The sequence below is a fragment of the Bos javanicus genome, chromosome 25 (assembly GCF_032452875.1).
Source record: "Bos javanicus breed banteng chromosome 25, ARS-OSU_banteng_1.0, whole genome shotgun sequence".
Lineage (NCBI taxonomy): Eukaryota > Metazoa > Chordata > Mammalia > Artiodactyla > Bovidae > Bos > Bos javanicus.
The window spans coordinates 19,069,587-19,096,564 of record NC_083892.1 but is presented as its reverse complement, the minus strand read 5'-3'; the positions used below and the strand labels follow the sequence as shown (position 1 = coordinate 19,096,564).

At 41.3% G+C, this 26,978-nt stretch overlaps 1 protein-coding gene across 2 annotated transcripts in view; it reads right to left on the bottom strand.

The window, feature by feature from the left end:
- LOC133238360 (phospholipid-transporting ATPase ABCA3-like) overlaps positions 1-21,416 on the bottom strand; it is a 75,623-nt gene extending 54,207 nt beyond the window's left edge. Inside the window, exon 1 of one of the 2 annotated variants that reach the window (XM_061401370.1) lies at positions 21,089-21,416. The gene's annotated coding sequence lies outside the window, so the exon portion shown is untranslated. Of the gene's footprint in view, positions 1-20,292; positions 20,616-21,088 lie in introns of those variants that run through there. The other variant, XM_061401371.1, reaches the window with a different exon arrangement.
- Between the last annotated feature and the right edge of the window lie 5,562 nt (positions 21,417-26,978).

Below are 26,978 nucleotides of genomic sequence, written 5' to 3'. Positions count from 1 at the left end.
ATAATAAAAACACTCAGTGAACTCAAAATAGAAGGGAATTACCTCAATGTGCTTAAGGGTATCTATTGAATACTCTAATATTGTAATGGTGGTGTCTAAATCATTTATAACTCTAGCATAATGGTTAAAAGACAAAAGTATTAAAAATAACAGTAGCTAAATAATTTATTAATAGATACACAAAATAAAAATATGTAAATTGTGACATTAAAAAAATAAAAAGTACAGAAGAGAGTTTAAAAATCTAGAACTTTTATATGTATCAAAGTTAGGTTGTTATCAGCTTAAAATTGATTATTATAACTAAAAGATGTTTTATGTAAACCTCATGGTGACTGCAAAACAGAAACCTATAGTAGATACACAAAAGATACAGAACTCAAAACATACTACTATGGAAAATTACCAAGTCATAGAGGAAAAGAGCAAGAGAGGAAGAAAAGAACAAAGAACTACAAAACAGCTAGAAAAAGCAATTAACAAAATGGAACGATTAAATCTATTTTCACCAATAATTACTTTAAATGTAAATTGATTAAATTCTCCAATGAAAAGACAAAGAGTGGCTGAATGGATAAAAAGATTCACTATGTGCTTTAAGGACACACATAGGCTCAAATCAAGGGATAGAAAAAACATATCCCAGGCAAATAGAAACCAAAAAAAGAGCACTGGTAACTATATGTCGTTGTTATTGTGTGGTCACTAAGTCATGTCCAACTCTTTAGGACCCCATGGACTATAGCCCACCAGCATCCTCTGTCCATGGGATTTCCCAGGCAAGAATATTAGAGTGGGTTGCCATTTCCTGCTCCAGGGGATCTTCCAAACCCGGGGGTTGAACCTGAGTTTCCTGGTTGGTAAGCAGATTCTTTACCACTGAGCCACCTGGAATGCTATAAGTACATCAGATTAAATAGACTTTAAGTCCAAAAATATAACAGGAGATGAAGAAAGTGTATATTATGATACAGGGATCAAGTAACTAAGAAGATACAACATTTATTAATATTTATGTACCCAACCTCACAGCACCTAACTATATAAGGCAAATATTTAAAGAACTGAGGGGAGAAGCAGACAGCCATACAATAATAGTAGATTCCCACCACCAGTCTCTAAGGCAGTGTGCATACCTGTGAAAATATCCTGCAGTCATGGAACTGCACACTGACAGCTAGAGCCCACACAACTGCTTGTGGGTCCAGCTCTGGTGATATCTCCTGTCACTGGCCTGTACTACTAAACTCATGTGCAGCTGTCCCTACCAAATGTACACCTGCACTCATCCAGCCAGGTCCCCATTAAGCCCCCATTGCTGAGCATGTCTGATGTGAGATCCTGCAGCTACAAAACGTATACCAACAGTCAGGACCTCTGTTGTCCTTGGCCCTTGTTACTGACACTGGTTCCTACCACTACATGCATATCTGCAACCAGTCTCTGCCACTATATAGGCGCCAGTTGGTGGCATGCACATACCACCAGCAGCTCCACACAACTGCTGCTTGCCCTTGTATGTAGCCTCTGGACCTAGAGACACCACTAAGGATCCCAACAGCCCTTGTAGCCATCGTAGATATCCCACTATGCTCACCAAGAACCACACAGTTGTCACTCCTGTGGCCTGACCCAAAGAGATATCATGCCCGCACCCCTGCCCTGGACCCAGAGCTGCCACATGCCCCTGCACTTGGCAGTCTGTGACACTATCATGTGCAATGCTGGGCTGGATAACTCATAAGTTGGAATCAAGATTGCCAGGAGATATGTCAACAACCTCAGATGTGCAGATGATACCACTCTAAAGGCAGAAAGCGAAGAGGAACTAAAGAAACTCTTGATGAAGTTGAAAGAGAAGAGTGAAAAAGCTGGCTTGAGACTCAACATTTTATTTATAGGGCAACAATGGAAAAACAGACATACAGAACAGACTTATGGACATGGGGAGAGGGAAGGAGAAGGTGAGATGTATGGAAAGAGTAACATGGAAACTTACATTACCATATGTAAAACAGACAGCCAATGGGAATTTGCTGTATGGCTCAGGAAACTCAAACAGGGGCTCTGTATCAACCCAGAGGGGTGGGATGGGGAGGGAGATGGGAGGGAGTTTCAAAAGAGAGGGGATGTATGTATACCTATGACTGATTCATGTTGAGGTTTGAGAGAAAACAGCAAAATTCTGTAAAGCAATTATCCTTCAATAAAAAATAATTAAAAAAAAAAACAAACCTAAAGATCATGGCATCTGGTCCTATCACTTCACAGCAAATGGAAGGGAAAAAAGTGGAAGCAGTGACTGACTATTTTCTTGGGCTGTAAAATCACTGTGGATAGTGACTGAAGATGCTTGCTCCTTGGAAGGAAAGCTTTGACAAACCTAGACAGCATTATTAAAAAGCAGAGACAAGATTTTGCCTACAAATTTCAGCATAATCAAAGCTATGGTTCTTCCAGTAATCATGTACAGATGTAAGAGTTGGACCATAAAAAAGACTGAGCACTGAGGAAATGATGTTTTCAAATGGTGGTGCTAGAGAAGCCTCTTGAGAGTCCCTTGGACTACAATGAAATCAAATCAGTCAATTCTTAAGGAAATCAACCCTGAATATTCATTGGAAGTTATGATGTGCAGCTGAAGCTCCAATACTTTGGCCACCTGATGCAAAGAGCAGACTCATTGGAATTGGAAAAGACCCTGAATCTGGGAAAAACCGAAGGCAAAAGGAGATGGGGGCAGCAGAGGATGGGATAGTTGGATGGCATTACTGACTCAATGGACATGAATTTGCACTAACTCTCGGAGATAGTAGAGGACAAAGGAGCCTGGCAAACTGCACTCCACAGGGGTACAAAGAGTTGGACACAACTCAGGGACTGAACAACAACAACAAAATACATGAAGACATCTGCCGTTCATGCTAAATTCAATATAGTTAATACGACATGCCTGCATGCTAAGTCAATTCGGTCGTGTCCAACACTTTGCAACCCTATGGAGACTTCTAGGCTCCTCTGTCCATGGGATTCGCTAGGAAAGCATACTAAAGTGAGTTACTATGCCCTCCTCCAGGAGATCTTCCTGACCCAAGTATCAAACCCACATTTCTTATGTTTCCTGCATTGGCAGGTGGTTTCTTTATCACTAGCGCCATCTGCAAAGCCCATTAATATGGCAGTACTCTCCAAATTCATCTACAGAGTCATACAACACCCAACTGTCTTTTTGCAGAAATGAACACACTGATCCTAAAATTCATACAGAATTGCAGGGAACCCTGGATAAACAAAACTTTCCTTACAAAAGAAGAACAAATTATGAGATCTCACATTTCTTGATTTCAATACTTTCTACAAAATGACAATAATCAAAGCAGTATGATACTGCCATAAACATAGATATATAAACCTAATGAAATAGAATTGAGAATCCAGAAATAAACCCATACATCTATGGTCAGTTGATTTTCAACAATAAATAATAGTCTTTAGAACAAACAGTGCTTAAACAATCAAATAGGCATGAGACTGGAAGACAGGAGTACAGCCATTTTTTTAAATGACCGAGGGAAGAGCCTTGCACAAGCAGGCTTCACAGACCCCTTAAAATAAAGTACCTAAAAGCTTAGGTCTCTGAGACAATACCCAAAGACCCACAGGAGTAAAAGATGAACTCTATCTCTGTTGCATACGCACATAGTTTTCAAGGAACAAAATTGAGACTATAAATTTGCCACCTAGAAACCTTCAAGATGGCAGAAGAGTAAGATGTGGAGATTGCCTTCTTTCCCATAAATATATCAAAAATACATCTGCATGAGGATAGCTCCTACAGAACACCTACTGAATGCTGGCAGAAGACTTCAGACTTCCAAAACGTCAAGCTAATCTCCATATAATGGGGTAGGGCAACAGATATAATGGGAAAAAAAGAGAGGGGGAGACAAAGGAATCAGGAAGGAACCTGTGCCTCAGGGAGGGAGCTCTGAAGGAAGAAAAGTTTCTGCACACTCATAAACATCTCAAGGATGGGGATAGGGGTGGGCACTTCAGAACCTCAAAGGAGAGTGCAGCAACAGGTGTGTGGAAGGGGAATTGGAGAGACTTCTGCACACAGATCAGTGCCTACCAGCACTCCCCAGCCTGAAATGCTTGTCTGCATGCCCACTGGGGTTTGGGGCCACTGTGAGGTTCAGAGACTCCAGGGAGAGGACTGGGGTTGACTGCCATGAAGACAGTCTAAGGGGGCCAGTATAACACAGCTGAGGAATCCCAGAAAAAGCCCGAGCCTGCCAGAGAGAGAGATCACTGTCAAGGGGACCCTCTAACTCTGTGCACTCTCAGACAGCAAGACAACACTTTCACAGTTTCAGAGGTGGGGCGACACATGGCTGCAGTCTCCAACCCCGGAGGTGGGCGTGATGGCCATCACAGCTTCCACCAAACTGTGAGCACCTTCCTGGGAGCCTGTGCAGCCCGGTACTGTCAAGGAATCCACGACCTGGGGCCAATTCCCCTAGCAGAGTGCATGACCCATCTTAGGCTCTAGCAACTTATGCAGGCCTCTGCTGCTGCAGGCACTTCTTGCACATCCCAATTGTGTCTGCCATATCCCTCCCTCTCACCTGAGCAGTGGCTTTCACCCATTCTGGTCTGGGAGGGGAACAGATGCCAGAGGGTGGCCTACAAACAGAAAGCAGGGCAAAACCAAAACTGAGCACCAGGGGCCGTGTGACCAAAGAGGAAGGAAATTCACCCTGGCAGCCATAGGAATAGCAGATTAAATCCCTGCAACTGGCTTGAGACTGTGGTAAATTGTGGACTTTGGAAGCAAGTACAAGCTAGAATAAGGCCAGATCTAAGCCTGAGCTGACAACATAGTGCCTTTAGCAGATCCAGAGACCTTCCTAGAAATACTGGAGGACTTCCTGAGTAGGCAGATTGACTGGAGCTTACTGTAGGAGAGAGGACACTGACAACTGAGGCCACAGGAAAATATTCTTCTTACTGCCACTCTCTCTATATATATTTTTGTCTTTATCTTTTTTGTTTTGTTCTATTGTTTTTCCTTTTTTATTACTCCTTTAATTTTTATTTTTACTTACTTTTTCCTTATTTATGCTTTTATTTAAATAAATTTATTTTTTTCCTATTTATACAGTACTTTTTCATTACACATTTTTTTACCCACGTTTTTCATTTTGTATTTTTACTAATCTAGTTTTAGTGTTTGTTTTCATTTATGGGTCTGTTTATGGTTTGATTGCTCTCCTTTTTTTGGTTCCTCTTTGTATTCTTTTTTTTGCTCTTCTTTTCTTTTTCTAAGTGTGACTGTGTGAGGTTTCTGTGTGTTTCCTCTGTTTAGTTTTACCTTTATCATCTGTTTCTGGATTTTATCAATCCATTCTTTTTTTCAGTTTATATGTCTGATTCTTTTTTTTTCCCCCTTTCTCTTTCTCCCCTGTGCTGTGTGACCTGTCAAGTCTTAGTGCTACAGCCAGGGATCAAGACTGAAACGCCAAGGTTGGAGACCCAAGCTCAGGATGTTGGACCAACAGAGAACTCCAACCATATGGAATAGTAATTGGTGAGAAGATCCTCAAAGGCCTTCATTTCAACAATAAGACTTGACCCCACACAAAGGCCAGCAAACTCCAGTGCGAGATGCCTCATGCCAAGCAGCTAGCAAAGGAGGAACACAATACTACCCATTAGCAGACAGGTTACCCAAAGCCATACTATGCTCCAGACACCCCAGGTATATGCAGTGTCAAGGGCACTGCAGCACTGCCCTTCAGAGAGATGAGACCCAGCTCTACCCACCAGAATTCAGGCACCAGTCTTCCCCACCAGGAAACCTTCAAAAGACACTAATTCAACCTCATTCCCTGGGGTCAGGCTCCATAAGTAAGAGGAACTATGATCTTGTGGAAGGGAGACCCCAAAGAGAGTAAATTAAACAAAATGAAAAGAGATAGAAAACGGTAGCAGATGAAGGATCATGGTAAAACACACACACACACACACACACACACACACACACGACCACACAAAGAAAGAGGGATTAGGCAGTTGACCTGAAAAAGAATTCAGAGTAAGGATAGTAAAGCTGATCCAAAATCTCAGAAATAAGATGGAAGCACAGAAAAATAGAATGGAGACACAGATTGAGAAGATATAAGAAATGTTTAAGTACCTAGAAGAAACAAAAAACCATCAGCAATGAACAACACAATAATTACAATAAAAAAAACATAATAAAGGGAACCAATAGCAGAAAACTGAAGCAGAAGAATGGATAAGTGAGGCTGGAAGGTAGAAAAGTGGAAATAACTGAAGCATAGCAGAATAAAGAATGAAAAGAAATGATATAACAATCCCAGAGACCTTCGGGACAACAATAATCACATGAACATTTGAAAAATAGGAGTCCAAGAAGAAGAAAAGAAGAAAATGTATAAGAAAATATTTTAGGAGATTACAGTGAAAAATTTCCTAACATTGGAAAGGAAATACCCACCCAAGTCCAAGAAGCCCAGAGAGGCCCACACAGGATACACTCAAAGAGAAACATTCCAAGACATATATTAATTAAGCTAACAAAAGTTAAACACAAAAATATTAAACATGATGACGGAAAAGCAAGAAACAATATTCAAGGGAATTCCCATAAGGTTAATAGCTGATCTTTCAGCAGAAACTATGCAGGCCAGAAAGGAGTGGCAGGATATACCTAAAGTGAAGAAAGGAAAAACCTACAACCAAGATTATTCTATTCAGCAAGGGACTCATTCAGGTTCAACAGGAAAGTCAAAAGCTCCACAGATAAGCAAAAGTAAAGAGAATTCAACACAACCAAGCCAGCTTTACAACAAACGCTAAAGGAACTTCTCTAGAGAGGAAACAAGAGAAAGACCTACAAAAACAAAGGGAAATTAATAAAATAAATGGTAATAGGATCATACATATCAATAATTACCTTAAGTGTAAATAGATTCAATGCTCCAACCAAAACACACAGACTAGACGACTAGATACAAGAACAAGACCTATATATATGCTGTCTATAAGAGACACATTTCAGACCTAGAGACACATAAGACTGAAAGTGTGGGTGTGGAAAAAGATACTTCATGCAAATGAAAATCAGAAGAAAGCTGAAGCAGCAATACTCATATCAGATGAAACAGACCTTAAAGTAAAGACTGTTACATGAGAAGAGGAAGGCCATACACAATGGTTAAGTGACAAATTCAGGAAGAAGATATAACCATTATAATTATATATCCACCAAACATAGGGGCACCTCAACATATAAGGCAAATGTTAATAACTTAAAAGGAGAAATTGACAGTAACACAATAATGTGGGGGACTTAACACACCACTCACACCAGTAGAAAGATCATCCAGACAGAAAATTAGTAAAGAAACACAGCCTTAAATGACACATTAGGCCAATGGATCTAATTGATATCTATAGGACATTCCATCTAAAAACAGTATAATACACTTTTCCCTCAAGTGCACACAGAACATTCTCCAGGGTAGATCACATCTTGGGTCCCAAATCAAGCCTCAGTATGTTTAAGAAAACTGAAATTGCATCAAGCATTTTTTCTGACTACAATGCTGTAAGATTAGATATCAATTACGGGGTGGGGGGGGGGGGGAATTGTTAAAACACAAATATATGGAAGCTAAACAATACACTTCTGAATAACCAAGAGGTCACGGAAGAAATCAAAAAAGCAATTAAAAAACACCTAAAACAAATAACAACAAAAACACTACTCAAAACCTATAAGATGCAGCCAAAGAATTGTTAAGAAGAAAGTCTATACTTAGGAATAAATTTACCCAAAGAAACAAAAGATCTATATATAGAAAACTGTAAAACACTGATGAAAGCAATCAAAGATGACACAAATAGATGGAGAAATATACCATGTTCATGCATTGGAAGAATCAATATAGTGAAAATAAGTATACTAACTCAAGCAATATACAGATTCAATGCAATCCCTATCAAGCTACCAATGGTATTTTTCACAGAACTAGGACAAATAATTTCACAATTTGTATGGAAACACAAAAAACCTTGAATAGCCAAAGCAATCTTGAGAAAGAAGAATGGAATTGGAGGAGTCAACCTGCCTGACTTCAGACTATACTACAAAGCTACAGTCATCAAGACAGTATGGTACTGGCACAAAGACAGAGATATAGATCAATAGAACAAAATAGAAAGCCCAGAGACAAATCCATGCACCTATGGACACCTTATCTTTGACAAAGGAGGCAAAAATATACAATGGAGAAAAGACAATCTTTTTAACAAGTGGTGCTGGAAAAACTGGTCAACCACCCATAAAAGAATGAAACTAGAACACTTTCTGACACCATACACAAAAATAAACTCAAATGGATTAAAGATCTACATATAAGACCAGAAACTATAAAACTCTTAGAAGAAAACATAGGCAGAACACTCTCTGACATAAATCACAGCAAGATCCTCTATGACCCCCACCCAGAGTAATGAAAATAAAACCAAAAATAAATAAATGGGACCTAATTAAACTTAAGAGCTTTTGCACAATGAAGCAAACTATAAGCAACGTGAAAAGGCAACCTTCAAACTGGGGGGAAATAATAGCAAATGAAGCAACTGACAAAAATTTAATCTCCAAAATATTCAAGCAGCTCATGTGGCTCAATACCAGAAAAATAAATGACCCAATCCAAAAATGGGCCAAAAAACTAAATAGACATTTATCTAAAGATATACAGATGGCTAACAAATACATGAAAAGATGCTCAATAAGACTCACTATCAGAGAAAGGCAAATCAAAACTACAATGAGGTGCCATCTCAGACCAGTCAGAACGGTTGCCATCAAAAAAGTCTACAAACAAATGCTGGAGAGGGTGTGGAGAAAAGGGAACCCTCTTACACTGTTATTGAGAATGCAAACTAGTACAACCACTATGGAGAACAGCGTGGAGATTCCTTAAAAACTGGAAATTGAACTATATACGACCCAGCAATTTCATGGCTGGGCATACACACTAAGGAACCCAGAATTGAAATAGACACATGTACCCCAATGTTCATTGCAGCACTGTTTACAATAGCTAGGACATGGAAGCAACCTAGATGTCCTTCAGCAGATGAATGGATAAGGAAGTTGTGGTACTTATACACAATGCAATATTACTTAGCTATAAAAAAGAACACATTTAAGTCAGTTCTAATGAGGTGGATGAAACTGGAGCCTATAATACAGAGTGAAGTAAGCCAGAGAGAGAAACACCAATACAGTATATTAATGCATATATATGGAATTTAGAAAGACAGTAACAACTACAACCCTATATTCAGGATAGAAAAAGAGACACAGATGTAAAGAACAGATTTTTGGACTATGTGGGAGAAGGCAAGGTGTGATAGTATAAGAGAATAGCATTGAAACACATATATTACCATATGTAAAATAGATGACCAGTGCAAGTTTGATGCATGAGGCAGGGCACGCAAAGCTGGTGCTCTGGGACAACCCAGAGGGATGGGTGGGGGGAGGGTGGAGAGTGAGGTGGAAGGGGGGCTCAGGATGGTGGGACACATGTACATCCATGGCTGATTCATGTCGATGTATGGTAAAACCACCACAATATTGTGAAATAATTAGCCTCCAATCAAAATGAATAAATTAATTTTTTTAAAAAGGAAGTTTATAGTAATGCAAACCTACCTTAAGAAACGAGAAAAACATCAGATTAACAACCTAACCTTACACCTAAAACAACTAGAAAAGAAAGAACAATAAGATCCAAAGTTAGAAGGAAAAAAATAATTAAGATCAGAGCAGAAACAAATAAAAAAGAAATGGAGGATCCAATATCAAGGATCAATAAAACTAAAAGCTGGTCTTTTGAGCAGACAGACAAAATTGACAGACTGTTAGCTAGATTCATTAAGATAAAAAGGAAGAAGATAAATCAATTAAATTAGAAATGAAAAAGAAGTTACAACAGACAGTGCAGAAATACAAAGGATCATAAGAGACTACTGTGAGCAACAGTATGCCAATAAAATGGACAACCTGGAAGAAATGGACAAATTCTTAGAAACATACAACTTTCCAAGAATGAACCAGGAAGAAACAGAAAATATGAACAGACCAATCACAATCACTGAAATCGAAACTGTGGTAAAATCTTCCAAAAGTCCAGGGTCAGATGGCTTCACAAGTGAATTCTATCAAACGTTTAGTGAAGAGCTAAAACCTATCCTGCTCAAACTTTTCTAGAAAATTGCAGAGGAAGGAAAGCTCTCAAACTCATTCTGTGAGGCCACTATCACCATGACACCAAAACCAGATGAAGATACCACCAATAAAGAAAATTACAAGCCAGTATCATTGATAAAAATAGATGCAAAAATCCTCAACAAAATTCTAGGAAACAGAATTTTTTCCAACAATATATTAAAAAGCTCATACACCATGATCAATTAGACTTTACCCCAGGGATGCAAGTATTCTTCAATATATGCAAATAAATCAACATGATACACCATATTAATAAATTGAAAGATAAAAATCATATGATCTCAATAGATGCAGAGAAGTAATAAGACATTAGCAAAAAAAATAAAAAATAAAGAGAGACATGCACATTAAAATGATGTATAACATAGCCACATTTATTTAAGAATGTATTCTAATACCAAATGGAAATGATATTCAACAATGTAAAACTGCAATTACTTTTGCACCAACCTAATACAATTTTCTTGGATTGGAAGAATCAATATTGTGAAAATGACTATACTATCCAAAGCAATATACAGATTGAATGCACTCCCTATCAAATTAACAATGGCATTTTTGACAGAACTGGAAAAAAAATGTTTGCAATTTGTATGGAAACACAAAAGACCCTGAACAGCTATACCAGTCTGGAGAAGTCCAGGGATGTACCAGATTCACCGTTCTTGGTTCCCTTTATTCTCCCCCATCCTCTGTAAATAACAATTGTTCCTTCATTAAAAATGACTTTAAAAATCCTAAAAAAAAAAAAAAAGAAAAGAAAAATGGAGCTAGAGGAATCAACCTTCCTAACTTCAGACAATACTACAAAGCTTCATTCATCAAGATAGTAGGGCACTGGCACAAACAGAAATATAGAACAATGGAACAAGATAGAAAGCCCAAAGATAAACCCATGCACCTATAGACAATATCTTTGACAAAAGAGGCAAGAATATATAATGGAGAAAGGACAGCCTCTTCAATAAGTGGTTCTGGGAAAACTGGACAGCTGGATGTAAAAGAAATTAGAATGCTTCCTAACACCATCTACAAAAATAAACTCAAATGGATTAAAGGACTTAAATATAAAAACAGAACATATAAAACTCTTAGAGCAAAACATAAGCAGAACACTCTGACATAAATCACAGCATTTTCTTTGACCTACCTCTTAGAGTAAGGGAAATAAAATTAAACAAATAGGACCTAGTTAAACTTAGAGGATTTTGCACAGCAAAGTAAACTATAAACAAAGTGAAAATATAACCCACAGAATGGGAGAAAATAATTGCAAACAAAGCAACTGAAAAAGGATTAATTTCCAAATATATAACCAGTTCATGCAGTTGAATATCAGAAAAACAAACAACCCAATCAAAAAATGAGCAGAAGACCTAAACAGACATTTTTCCAAAGAAGACATACAGATGGCTAGTAAACACATGAAAAGGTGCTTAATATCACTCATTATTAGAAAAATGCAAATCAAAACTACCATGAGTCAGATCAGATCAGATCAGATCAGTCGCTCAGTCGTGTCTGACTCTTTGCAACCCCATGAATCGCAGCACGCCAGGCCTCCCTGTCCATCACGAACTCCCTGAGTTCACTGAGACTCACGTCCATCGAGTCAGTGATGCCATCCAGCCATCTCATCCTCTGTCGTCCCCTTCTCCTCCTGTTCCCAATCCCTCTCAGCATCAGAGTCTTTTCCAATGAGTCAACTCTTCACATGAGGTAGCCAAAGTACTGGAGTTTCAGCTTTAGCATCATTCCTTCCAAAGAAATCAGGGCTGATCTCCTTCAGAATGGACTGGTTGGATCTCCTTGCAGTCCAAGGGACTCTCAAGAGTCTTCTCCAACACCACAGTTCAAAAGCATCAATTCTTTGGCGCTCAGCCTTCTTCACAGTCCAACTCTCACATCCATACATGACCACTGGAAAAACCATATCCTTGACTAGACGGACCTTTGTTGGCAAAGTAATGTCTCTGCTTTTGAATATGCTATCTAGGTTAGTCATAACTTTTCTTCCAAGGAGTAAGCGTCTTTTAATTTCATGGCTGCAGTCACCATCTGCAGTGATTTTGGCGCCCCAAAAAACAAAGTCTGACACCGTTTCCACTGTTTCTCCATCTATTTCCCATGAAGTGATGGGACCAGATGCCATGATCTTCATTTTCTGAATGTTGAGCTTTAAGCCAACTTCTTCACTCTCCACTTTCACCTTCATCAAGAGGCTTTTGAGTTCCTCTTCACTTTCTGCCATAAGGGTGGTGTCATCTGCATATCTGAGGTTATTGATATTTCCCCGGGCAATCTTGATTCCAGCTTGTGTTTCTTCTAGTCCAGCGTTTCTCATGATGTACTCTGCATATAAGTTAAATAAGCAGGGTGACAATATACAGCCTTGACGAACTCCTTTTCCTATTTGGAACCAGTCTGTTGTTCCATGTCCAGTTCTAACCGTTGCTTCCTGACCTGCATACAAATTTCTCAAGAGGCAGATCAGGTGGTCTGGTATTCCCATCTCTTTCAGAATTTTCCACAGTTTATTGTGATTCACACAGTCAAAGGCTTTGGCATAGTCAATAAAGCAGAAATAGATGTTTTTCTGGAACTCTCTTGGTTTTTCTGTGATCCAGCGGATGTTGGCAATTTAATCTCTGGTTCCTCTGCCTTTTCTAAAACCAGCTTGAACATCAGGAAGTTCACGGTTTACGTATTGCTGAAGCCTGGCTTGGAGAATTTTGAGCATTACTTTACTAGCATGTGAGATGAGTGCAATTGTGCAGTAGTTTGAGCATTCTTTGGCATTGCCTTTCTTTGGGATTGGAATGAAAACTGACCTTTTCCAGTCCTGTGGCCACTGCTGTGTTTTCCAAATTTGCTGGCATATTGAGTGCAGCACTTTCACAGCATCATCTTTCAGGATTTGGAATAGCTCAACTGGAATTCCATCACCTCCACTAGCTTTGTTCGTAGTGACGCTTTCTAAGGCCCACTTGACTTCACATTCCAGGATGTCTGGCTCTAGGTCAGTGATAACACCATCGTGATTATCTGGATCGTGAAGATCTTTTTTGTACAGTTCTTCTGTGTATTCTTGCCATCTCTCCTTAATATCTTCTGCTTCTGTTAGGTCCATACAATTTCTGTCCTTTATTGAGCCCATCTTTGCATGAAATGTTCCTTTGGTATCTCTGATTTTCTTGAAGAGATCTCTAGTCTTTCCCATTCTGTTGTTTTCCTCTATTTCTTTGCATTGATCACTGAAGAAGCCTTTCTTATCTCTTCTTGCTATTCTTTGGAACTCTGCATTCAGATGTTTATATCTTTCCTTTTCTCCTTTGCTTTTCGCTTCTCTTTTTTTTCACAGCTATTTGTAAGGCCTCCCCAGACAGCCATTTTGCTTTTTTGCATTTCTTTTCCATGGCAGCTGCGGCCAGCGCGCTAAGTGCGGCCGAGAGGAGCCACCCCACGTCCGAGGTCAGGGACAGTGGCCGAGAGTACCAGACTGCGATGGTGCAGGAACAGCCGAGAGGAGTTACCCCACATCCGAGGTCAGGGGGGGCGGCCGAGAGGAGATACCTAGCGTCCGAGTTCAGGGGCAGCGGCCGGGAGGAGCTACCCCACCCCGCTAAGCCCGAGGCCAAGGGTGGTGGGGCGGGGGGGGTGGGGGGCGGTAGGGGGTGGGGTTGAGGACCTACCCCATGCCCCCACGCCCAAGGCCAGGGGCGGTGGCCGGGAGGAGCAACCCCACGTCCAAGGAGCCGTGGCTGCACAGGCGCAGGAAGGCCTAGAGGAGCTATCCCACGTTGAAGGTCAGGAAGGGCGGTGGTGAGGAGATACCCCTCGTCCAAGGTAAGGAGCAATGGCTGCATTTTGCTGGAGCAGCCGTGAAGAGATACCCCACGCCCAAGGTAAGAGAAACCCAAGTAAGACGGTAGGTGTTGCAAGAGGGCATCAGAGGGCCAACACACTGAAACCATACTCACAGAAAACTAGTCAATCTAATCACACTAGGACCACAGCCTTGTCTAACTCAATGAAACTAAGCCATGCCCGTGGGGCAACCCAAGATGGGCAGGTCATGGTGGAGAGATCTGACAGAACGTGGTCCACTGGAGAAGGGAATGGCAAACCACTTCAGTATTCTTGCCTTGAGAACCCCATGAACAGTATGAAAAGGCAAAATGATAGGATACTGAAAGAGAAACTCCCCCAGGTCGGTAGGTGCCCAATATGCTACTGGAGATCAGTGGAGAAATAACTCCAGAAAGAATGAAGGGATGGAGCCAAAGCAAAAACAATACCCAGCTGTGGATATGACTGCTGATAGAAGCAAGGTCCGATGCTGTAAAGAGCAATATTGTGTAGGAACCTGGAATGTCAGGTCCATGAATCAAGGCAAATTGGAAGTGGTCAAACAAGAGATGACAAGAGTGAATGTCGACATTCTAGGAATCAGCGAACTGAAATGGACTGGAATGGGTGAATTTAACTCAGATGACCATTATATCTACTACTGCGGGCAGGAATCCCTCAGAAGAAATGGAGTAGCCATCATGGTCAACAAAAAAGTCTGAAATACAGTACTTGGATGCAATCTCAAAAATGACAGAATGATCTCTGTTCGTTTCCAAGGCAAACCATTCAATATCACAGTAATCCGAGTCTATGCCCCCACCAGCAACCCTGAAGAAGCTGAAGTTGAACAGTTCTATATAGACCTACAAGACCTTTTAGAACTAACACCCAAAAAAGATGTCCTTTTCATTATAGGGGACTGGAATGCAAAAGTAGGAAGTCAAGGAACACCTGGAGTAACAGGCAAATTTGGCCTTGGAATACGGAATGAAGCAGGGCAAAGACTAGTAGAGTTTTGCCAAGAAAATGCACTGGTCATAATAAACACCCTCTTCCAACAACGCAAGAGAAGACTCTATACATGGACATCATCAGATGGTCAACACCGAAATCAGATTGATTATATTCTTTGCAGCCAACGATGGAGAAGCTCTATACAGTCAGTAAAAACAAGACCAGGAGCTGACTGTGGCTCAGACCATGAACTCCTTATTGCCAAATTCAGACTTAAATTGAAGAAAGTAGGGAAAACCACTAGACCATTCAGGTATGACCTAAATCAAATCCCTTATGATTATACAGTGGAAGTGAGAAATAGATTTAAGGGCCTAGATCTGATAGATAGAGTGCCTGATGAACTATGGAATGAGTCAGATGGTCATCATCAAAACAATCTACAAACAACAAATGCTGGAGAGGATGTGGAGAAAAGGGAACCCTCTCTTACACTGTTGATGGGAATGTAAATTATATAGCCATTGTGGAGAACAGCATGGAGATTCCTTAAAAATGTAGGAATAAAACTACCATATCACCTAGCAATTCCATTGCTGGGCATATACCCTGAGATGATCATAACTCAAAAAACACATGTACCCCAACGTTCACTGCAGCACTGTTTTACAATAGCCAGCACACGGAAGCAATCTAGATAGCCATTAATAGATGAATGGATAAAGAAGTCCTGGTACATATATACGATAGAATATTACTCAGCCATAAAAAGGAACAAATTAGAGTGAGTTATAGTGAGGTTAATGAACCCAGAGCCTGTTAATCAGAATGAAGTCAGAAAGAGAAAAACAAATATCATATGTTAACACATACATATAGAATCTAGAACAATAGTACTGATGAACCTATCAGCAGAGAAGGAATGGTGAAAAGACATAGAGAAGGGATTTGTGAACACCATGGGGGATGGTGAGGGTGGAATGAATTGAGAAAGTAGCATTGACATGTACACATTACCAAGTGTAAAATAGATAGTATTTGGGAAGCTGCTATGTAATACAGGGAGCCCAACCTGGCACTCTTGTGATGACCAAGACAGGTGGGATGAGTGGGTAGTAGGGAAGCTCAAGAGGGAGGGTGTGTGTATATATATAAATTTATTAATATATATAATTATGACTGATTCACATTATTGTAAGGCAGAAATCAACACAACATTGTAAAGCAATTATCCTCCAATATATTTTTTTTTTTATTGACACCTAGAAGAATCACTGAACTCTGATTTCCTTGACTGCTGCTGCTGCTAAGCCGCTTCAGTTGTGTCCAACTCTTTGTGACCCCCAAGGACTGTAGCCTGCCTGGCTCCTCTGTTCACAGGATTCTCCAGGCAAGAATACTGCAGTAGGTTGCTGTGCCCTCTTCCAAGGGACCTTCCTGACCCAGGGATCAAACCCATGTCTCCTGTGGCTCCTGCATTGCAGGAGGATTCTTTATCAATGAGCCACCAGGGAAGCCCAAAGACCTGACAGACATTCCCAAGATTTTTTTGCAGGACACAGATCCCCACCGGATGAAAACTGCTGACTGCAAGCATGTAGACACCACACTGGTTGAAACCAGAAGGTTGATGATGCTTGAAATTTAACCTTGATGCCAACCAATTCAAAATCAAACACAAGCTGATCAGGTACCTTGCAGCACTCTCCCTCACACTGTCTTTTAAATCTGTTCCTCAGAACTTTTTGTGGAGTTATTGGGCAGTCTTTTCTGCCTTCTCCCTTGTGGACAAAATACCACACAAATAAAAAACTTCGCTTGCTTAAGAGCCTTGTGGTAGGAATATTCATTTCTATAGTATTGCTGCCCAAGAATGTGGAGAGGGCCTGATAACAGGCAAATGCAAATGAATAAAGTTGGACTCTAACCTCAAAATATATACAAAATTATTTTAAAATGGATCAAACACCCAAAAGTAAGAGCTAAAACAATAAAATTTTAGAAGGAAACATAGGAAATCTTCATAACTTGGATTCAGCAATGCATTCTCAGATATGATACCAAAAGAAAACACATTAATTGAGCTTCAGTTCAGTTCAGTTCAGTCACTCAGTCGTGTCTGACTGTTTGCGACCCTATGAATCGCAGCACGCCAGGCCTCCCTGTCCATCACCAACTCCCGGAGTTCACCCAGACTCACGTCCATCGAGTCAGTGATGCCATCCAGCCATCTCATCCTCTGTCGTCCCCTTCTCCTCCTGCCCCCAATCCCTCCCAGCATCAGAGTCTTTTCCAATGAGTCAACTCTTCGCATGAGGTGGCCAAAGTATTGGAGTTTCAGCTTCAGCATCATTCCCTCCAAAGAAATCCCAGGGCTGATCTCCTTCAGAATGGACTGGTTGGATCTCCTTGCAGTCCAAGGGACTCTCAAGAGTCTTCTCCAACACCACAGTTCAAAAGCATCAATTCTTCTGCGCTCAGCTTTCTTCACAGTCCAAATTTCACATCCATACATGACTACTGGTAAAAGCATAGCCTTGACTAGATGGACGTTTTTTGGCAAAGTAATGTCTCTGCTTTTCAATATGCTATCTAGGTTGGTCATAACTTTCCTTCCAAGGAGTAAGCGTCTTTTAATTTCATGGCTGCAGTCACCATCTGCAGTGATTTTGGAGACCCAAAAAATAAAGTCTGACACTATTTCCCCATCTATTTCCCATGAGGTGATGGGAGCAGATGCCATGATCTTCGTTTTCTGAATGTTGAGCTTTAAGCCTACTTTTTCACTCTCCTCTTTCACTTTCATCAAGAGGCTCTTTAGTTCCTCTTCACTTTGTGCCATAAGGGTGGTGTCATCTGCATATCTGAAGTTATTGATATTTCTCCCAGCAATCTTGATTCCAGCTTGTTTTTCTTCCAGCCCAGCGTTTCTCATGATGTAGTCTGCATATAAGTTAAATAAGCAGGGTGACAATATACAGCCTTGACATACTCCTTTTCCTATTTGAAACCAGGCTGTTGTTCCATGTCCAGTTCTAACTGTTGCTTCCTGACCTGCATATTGGTTTCTCAAGACAATGCCAAAGAATGCTCGAACTACTGCACAATTGCACTCATCTACTTTACACGCTAGTAAAGCAATGCTCAAAATTCTCCAAGCCAGGCTTCAGCAATACATGAACTATGAACTTCCAGATGTTCAAGCTGGTTTTTAGAAAAGGCAGAGGAACCAGAGATCAAATTGTCAACATCCGCTGGATCATGGAAAAAGCAAGAGAGTTCCAGAAAAACATCTATTTCTGCTTTATTGACTATGCCAAAGCCTTTGACTGTGTGGATCACAATAAACTGGAAAAATTGAGCTTCACCAAGTCAAAAACTTTTGAGCACCGAAGGACAAGAATGTGAAAAGACAAGTCATAGAATGGAATGTTTTCAAACCATATATCTGATAAGGATTTCATATTATGAACAAAAAAGAACTCTTACAATTCAACAACAAAATGACAGACCAGTAAAATAACGTGCAAAAGGAGCTATAGACATTTCTCCAAAAGAAATTATACAAATGGCCAACAAGTACATGAAAGGATGTTCAATATAGTCACTGTGAAGTGAAGTCACTTAGTTGTGTCCAACTCTTTGCAACCCCATGGACTGTAGCCTACCAGGCTCTTCCCTCCATGACGTTCTCCAGGCAAGAGTACTGGAGTGGGTTGCCATAGTCACTAAGGAAATTTAAATCAAAACCACAATGTGTAAACACCCACTAAGAGCTATAACTTAAAATATTTTAATTTTTAAACAGAAAATAAATATTGGCAAGAATGTAGAAAACTGGAGCCCTCACACACTGCTGGTGGGAATGTAAAGTAGTATAGCAGCTGGGGAAATGTTTGGCCATTCCTCAAAAAGTTAAACATATAATTACCATATGACCTTGCAAGTTTACTCCTAAGTTTCTAGGAATAGAAATCATACACCAACGTAAAAATATGTTCACTAAAGTTCATGGTAGCATTATTCATAATACTCAAGTTGAAACAACCTGAAAGTCTCTGAGAATGGATAAACAGAATGTGGTATTATCCAAAATGTAGTTACATGACACAAAACTCATGAACCTTGAAAATATGTCAAGTGGAAGAAGCCAAACACAAAATACCACATATTATATGATTCTATATTTATATACTTGTGAAGGAAGAAATTTTCACAAACTGAGTTACGAAGAAGTCATTCTCGCTTATACATGATTTAACTTGAATTTTACACTAGCTAAAACAGCCTGTTTGTAGCCTATCAAACATAACCTTGGCATCTGCTTTAATCACTAAAGAAAAAGGTACATTGATCTAAAGTTAAAAAGTCCGTGTTAAAAATACAGATTAAATGCCTCCTTTCCTGAGATGTCAGTGCTGATACTTCTTGGATGATAAGACTCCTTTTCTCTGGTGCCAAGGCCATACTGACACATTGTATACATTTCTATCTATTTCTGTTTGTTTGTTTTTGTGAAACCTTAAAGGAATGTATTCCTACTTGTTTGGTGTTCTTTCTGTTAGGCAGGAAGTTAGCCAAGAGAAAGGAAAGGTGGCTCCCTTCAGCTAAACATCCAGTGGTCACCTAATCCCACCAAGCAATTTACCACCCCCACCAAATATGCCCCCATCAATACTCCAAAATAGTCAAGGGACCAGAAAAACCACCCACCAGCCAACTAGTGGGACTTTCCCTACTCTGGCGCGCACACACACACACACACACACACCTCACACGATCATGTACTGAAGTAATCTTTTGGTGTCCATTGGACTCATTAACTACTTACAAATATTTCATGAATATACACATCTAATTATAACAGACTGAATTATGAAAAGGACATGTGCAGCTGTCAATCAAGTCTGTCAATCAATAATCCCCTGGATTATGCAAATGACCTTGCCTTAATATCTCTGTTCCCCACCCTTCCAGGGCCATTGCCTCCCGTTGCATGGCCCACCTCTCTCAAGGTATTCTCTCTGTTCTTCGTGTGTGCTCAGTCGCTCAGTGGCTTCCCACCGCTTACCGACCTGTTCTTTCTTTCCTTACTGTTAAGAAACTTGCGTGCAACAGGTAAGACCTTAGATTCTTCTTTGCATCCTTACCAAGAATGAGGGCCACAGGAGGAGAGGCCTCCAGACACTCCTCCGCTAACATTTGCTCTGATGAGATATAAAACTATGCAGAAAACCACCATGGCTTCCCTGGAGCAGTTCCTCAGTTATCTGAAAGCCACTCTCCCAGGCTGCAGTCCTCAGGTTGTTTCAATTGAAACTGTTTTCTTTTCCTAGTCTCAACTGGCTTATTGATTATTTCCACTGACATAAGAAATGTCCAGAACTGGCAAATGCATACAAACAGAAAGTCAATTTGTGGTACCAGAGGGTGGAAATGGGGAGCCTGAGGAAGGACTGTTCCTGAGTACAGGGTTTATTTTAGGGAAGATTAAAATGTTCCACAATTAGTGCTGACAGTTTCACAACATAATGAATGTAATTAAAGTCACTGAATTCCAATAATTTAAAATACTGAAACTGGTGACTTTTATCTTGGTTTTCTTAAAAAACAAAAATCCTATAGGATGAATAAAATGATATCCCTACATTATAGCTGAGATTTAGGGATCGAGTCACTTGCCTGAAGTCAAATTAAAATCAAAGCTGACTGAACCTCCCAAAACTTTCCTTCTAATCACTAAGTTACAACCAAAATTAAAAATTAGAAAAATTTCCTATTTGGGTTTTTGTGCATTTGTGGCGTTTTTTGAGGAGGGGGGCGGAGCGGGGGCGTGGCTCAGCGGGAGAGCGCTCTTGGGCTGGAAGGCCTAGAGGGGTAAGCAGAGCATAGGGAGTAAGAGGGTTTAGGCAAGAGAAGAAAGGGCGAGGAGGTCCGAACGCTCACCGCTGAGGCCTCGGCAACTGCCTCCGCCTCGACGCAGAGGGGCGCTAATCAACCGAGCACCGCGCTTCCCTCCAACGCTTTCCCCAACCGCCCCGCCAGCGGCCCGCGGACAGGTTTACAGCCGCCGCCGCGCGCAGACCTCGCAAAGGCGCGGTCCGACCCCTGTATCAGGCAGGCAGGAAGACCCAGTAAGCGCCGCCTTGGCCCCTTCCCCGCCCACGGGCCCTGGAGCCCCAGTCCCCAGCTTGTCCATTCCTGGCAACCTGCATGCTCCAGGGGCGCCCAATCCACCTTTCTCAGGCTTCCCAAATATTTCACCACTTGCTCCTCCTGGCCAACCGCACAGTACCCCACTTCCCCGAATAGAGACTAGGAGTGAGACATTAACCTTGGCTATGATATTTAAGGGGAAACCAACTCAATAATCAAGATAAATAATTTCATGTGACATTTAAATTTTTTTTCAAAATAAAAACCTAAAAGTACTGTGAGGTACTATGCTGCTGCTGCTGCTAAGTCGCTTCAGTCGTGTCCGAATCTGTGCGACCCCATAGGCGGCAGCCCACTAGGCTCCTCTGTCCCTGGGATTCTCCAGGCAAGAACACTGGAGTGGGTTGCCGTTTCCTTCTCCAATGCATGAAAGTGAAAAGTGAAAGGGAAGTCACTCAGTCGTGCCCGACTCTTAGCGACCCCATGGACTGCAGCCTACCAGGCTCCTCCATCCATGGGATTTTCCAGGCAAGAGTACTGGAGTGGGGTGCCATTGCCTTCTCCAATGAGGTACTATAGGAGAGATAAAACAAAAGGAAGAGTTAGAATATCTTTATTTTAAAATCTGTTATTTTTATTACGGAATTTTTTTTTTTTTTCAATATTGCATTAAATTGTTATTGTTGTTGTTCTTAATCTTCAGTACTGAGTATTTTGAGTTCTGAGTATATCCCTAAATTTTGCACTGAGAAGTGAGTACTTCAGTCACTGTGCATAACTTACGCTACTGACAGCCCTCCCCTACTGTCAGCTTCAGTGTGGTAGTGGCAGAAAGGCTAGGAAAGCGCAAGTAGCCACCTTCTCCTCAGAGTCTGTCGGAGGCTAGCAAGAAACTTCCAGAACTGCAAACCCTCTAGATGTGTCCCAGCACAAGGTCTCAGTGGAGGGCAGGGACAGGAGAGTTAACCAGCATTCTGGCTACTGGCCACTACCAAACTAATAAGTTTATTAATATTCTTTCTAGTAAGTCATTCCTACTAACAGTGTTTTCATTATTTTAATGATATAAACTAAAAAGCATGAAGAATACTTACATAGTAAACACCTGACAGCTAAGTGAAGATGAAAGTCACTCTATCATATCCGACTCTTTGGGACCCCATGGACTGCTTCCCAGGCTTCTCTGTCCATGGAATTCTCCAGGCCAGAATACTGGAGTGGGTAGCCTATCCCCTCTGGAGGGGATCTTCCCGACCCAGGAATTGAACCGGGGTCTCCTGCTGCAGTCCATTGGGTCACTAAGAGTCAGACATGACTGAGCAACTTCACTTTCACTTTTCCTTTCATGCACTGGAGAAGGAAATGGCAACCTACTCCAGTGTTCTGGCCTGGAGAATCCCAGGAACAGGGGAGCCTGGTGGGCTGCCGCCTATGGGGTCGCACAGAGTCGGACACCACTGAAGTGACTTAGCAGCACCAGCAGCTCCTGCATTGCAGGCAGATTCTTTACCAGCTAAGCTGCCAGGGAAGCCTGCCTGCCAGCTAAACATTTTATAAAATGAGTTCTTTTATGCCTCACCACAACTCTGGGAGATTGGTGCTCATATTACTATCTGATTTTACAGTGCAAGTAACAGGATCAGAGTGATTAAGTCTTGTTTAAGGTTATCCAGCATGTACAGTGGCAGAACTAGAATTCAAATCCAAACTGGCTAACCCCACCCAGAACCCTTACATAGGAATCACAAAATGCATAATCCTTTACCAGCAAGTGATTTGGTTGGGATTTCAGCTAAAAATCCTTAAAACTCCAATTAAAAAACACTTAGAAACAAATTGAGATGTTAGAATATCCATTCATACAATGTATCAGATCTATGAGGAAAGAAACAATATGATTTCCATGGAAACTCCTTGTAAACTAATCCTAGAAATGTATTTTACTATTATACAAAAGTATCGGAGAAGGAAATGGCAACCCACTCCAGTGTTCTTGCCTTGGAGAATCCCAGGGACAGGGGAGCCTGCTGGGCTGCCGTCTATGGGGTTGCACAGAGTCGGACACGACTGAAGCGACTTAGCAGCAGTAGCAGCACCATGCTAACTCCGTAGCTCAGCCAAGTGGTGTGACACCAGCAATCCCCTCTCCCTCTGCAGCATTTGGGCCAGTGTTCATTGTGCACTGATTGATCTGCTGTCAGTCCATGCTGCAAAACCAGCATCTAACCTATATTCCAAATCATTGCTCTACAGTTGGCCACCAGACCTGTGCTGGTCCCCTGGAATTCCAATCAGCTTCCTCAGAAACACTGCTGCTACCACCATGATGGGGAGGAGAAAGAAGGGTGCCCTCCCCTTTTATGATGACTTCTTTCCAGACTCTTGAGTTAAAACCAGACCATAATGTTTGGCAGCTGAAACTAAGACCTGGGTGATATTACCCAAAGCCACATAAGGAAGATGATTTGAGGTAATTCAGAGACCTTTTGAATAATCTTTTGATTATTGTCTCCAATACTTTGGCCATCTCATGCGAAGAGTTGACTCATTGGAAAAGACCCTGATGCTGGGAGGGATTGGGGGCAGGAGGAGAAGGGGACGACAGAGGATGAGATGGCTGGATGGCATCACTGACTCGATGCACATGAGTTTGGGTGAACTCCGGGAGTTGGTGATGGACAGAGAGGCCTGGCGTGCGATTCATGCGGTTGCAAAGAGCTGGATATGACCAAGTGACTGAACTGAACTGAACTGAACTGATTGTCTTTTGAATAATCATGCATTTGTGCTTAGTCGCTCAGTCATGTCCAACTCTTTGCCGGGCTCCTCTGTCCTTGGGGATTCTCCAGGCAAGAATACTCATTGCCATGCCCTCCTCCAGAGGATCTCCCCAACCCAGAAATCAAACCCAGGTCTCCTTCATTACAGGCAGATTCTTTACCAGCTGAGCCACCAGGGAAGCCCAACCATGCTTTTATTTTTAGCATCAGTAGAAACAAAATTAGCCTGCTATTGTAGTTTAATATACTTTTCAATAATTTTGAATTTGCATCAAAAATTTTTTAAATTATGCATTCATTTTGATGCAAATTCAAAATTATTGAAATAGTATATTAAACTACAATAGTAGGCTAATTTTGTTTTTAGTGATGCTAAAAAGAGTAGTAAAAGTCTTAACACAATATATTTAAAGTAAATAATAAAAGAGCTCTCAGAAGCTATTAGAGCATCCACAGAACCTGGCAGTTGGACTCCTAGCATATGTGATCACCTAAGAACTCTATTCTATCTGCCCAGGTTGTACAAACACTGATCCTAACAAGATACTGCATATGGCACCCCACTCCAGCACTCTTGCCTGGAAAATCCCATGGATGGAGGAGCCTGATAGGTTACAGTCCATAGGGCCGCTAAGAGTCGGACATGACTGAGCGACTTCACTTTCACTTTTCACTTTCATGCATTGGAGAAGGAAATGGCAACCTACTCCAGTGTTCTTGCCTGGAGAATCCCAGGGACAGCAGAGCCTGGTGGGCTGCCTGGGGTCGCACAGAGTTGGACACAACTGACGCAACTTAGCAGCAGCAGCAGCAGCAGCAGCAGTTTTGAAAAGGCTCTGGATTCTTGGGACCAGTTAGTTGCCTGAGACTCCAGTCCCAACAGAACTAATTCAGTCACAACCAATTTTCCCAGTGCTACTTTACTGAGGACCTGGGTGATGTTACACAAAGCTGTATAAGGAACATGATTTGAGGTAATTTACAGACTAGTCCCATTCCTACAAGATTTGCTAGGAACAAATACAAAAGCTTTCAACTTGACCAGGGCTCAACTTTTATTCTTTTTTTAAGATTTATTTTTTTAAATGTGGACTGTTTTTAAAGTCTTTATTGAATTTGTTACAATATCGCTCCTGTTTTCTGTTTTGGTTTTTTGGCCATGAGGCATGTGGGATCTTAGTTCCCTGACCAGGGATTGAACTGGCACCCCCTGCATTGAAGGGTGAAGTCTTACCCTTTGAACCACAAGGGAAGTGCCATTGCTCAACTTTTAAATTCACAATGGCGAAGGGAAAAAAAAAAGGCATCTGGCTTTCCTACTTCATTTCTCTTTTAGTTGGTATTCAGTTTTGCTTTTTCTCCCTCAGAATAATGAGCCAAACTGCTGTTTTCTTTATACCTCTGTCGTTCTCTAAAGCCAGTAAATGTTATACCATCATAATTATAACAACACAAATAATGAGTCATAAACACTTCTGTAATCCTAGAAGCCCTGAGCATGCACTTCTAGAGATGGTGAACTGAAGAAACTGAACTGTGTAATTAAGATAAACTTTTCCCCACCACAACCTCATCTTTTTTTTTTTTAATGATAATAGAGGTTTTCATGTATTATGTGGCTACTCTGTACCAAGCACTGTGCTAAGTACATTACATGTGTGTGTGCGTGCACTCAGTGGCGCTTGACTCTTTGTGACCCTATGAACTGCAGCCTGCCAGGCTCCTCTGTCCATGGGATTTTCCAGGTGAGACTACTGGAATAGTTTACCATTTCCTTCTCCAAGGGATCTTACCCACTCAGGGATAGAACCCATGTCTCTTGTGTCTCCTGTGTTAGCAGGCAGACTCTTTATCACTGTGCAACCTGAGAAGCCCTAAGTATATTACATATGATTTATTATTTCATTGATACAATTTTATGGAATGGGGACTTCTCCAGTGGCTCAGCAGTAAAGAATCTGTCCGCAATGCAGGAGACGAGGGTTCAATCCCTGGGTCGGGAAGATCCCCTGAAGAAGGAAATGACAATTCACTCTAGTAATCTTGCCTGGAAAATCTCATGGACAGAGGTCTACAGTCCTTGCTGTTGTGGTTTAGTCATTCAGTCACATCCAGCTCTTTTGCAACCCCATGGACTATGTAACCCACCAGGCTCTTCCATCTATGGGATTTTTCAGGCAATAATACTGGAGTGGGTCACCATTTCCTTCTCCAGGGGATCTTCCCAACCAATGGAGTCGCTAAAGAATTGGACATGACTGAGCAACTAAACAATGACAAGTCTGTGCCAAGCATTGTGCTCAGCACATTTTATACGATTTATTACTTCACTGATACATATTTTGACACTTACTACACTGTCTTTCATTATGATGTGGCCATTTCCTAAGAAATGCCCTAGGTAGCTCCCAATGAAAATATCAAGGGAGCACAACTTATGCACTGGAGTCTCCTTACCTGTATCCCAAGCTACACTCCTGCTCATTTGTTTCATCCTCTGTATTGGCATAAGACCCATCTTTCTAAATATTTAATCTCTTTAACCATGTAATTCCCTTCCAAAGAATCACCCCTCCTTAGCCTCTTGACTTCAAGAAGCATCCCAATCTTATGCCTGGTGCTCCTAGATGGAACTAGTTCCTGGTTCCAGTCTTACAAGATACTGTTCTCAAGGAGACAACATTCCTTCCACTCCTGGGTTTCACCTGGCTCGAAATGCCCTCTTCCACCTTCTCTGCCAATGTAGCCTAATGGTTAGGAGTAGAGTTTTGGAGTCTCACTTCAAGGGCAGATCCCAACTCCTCTGCTGATATGACATCTGATGCATTAAGCAATTTGTAAATAAGGTCATTATGTCTTGTCCTGGGAACTTTTCCCTTTTCTAAAGGTGACTTAATTAG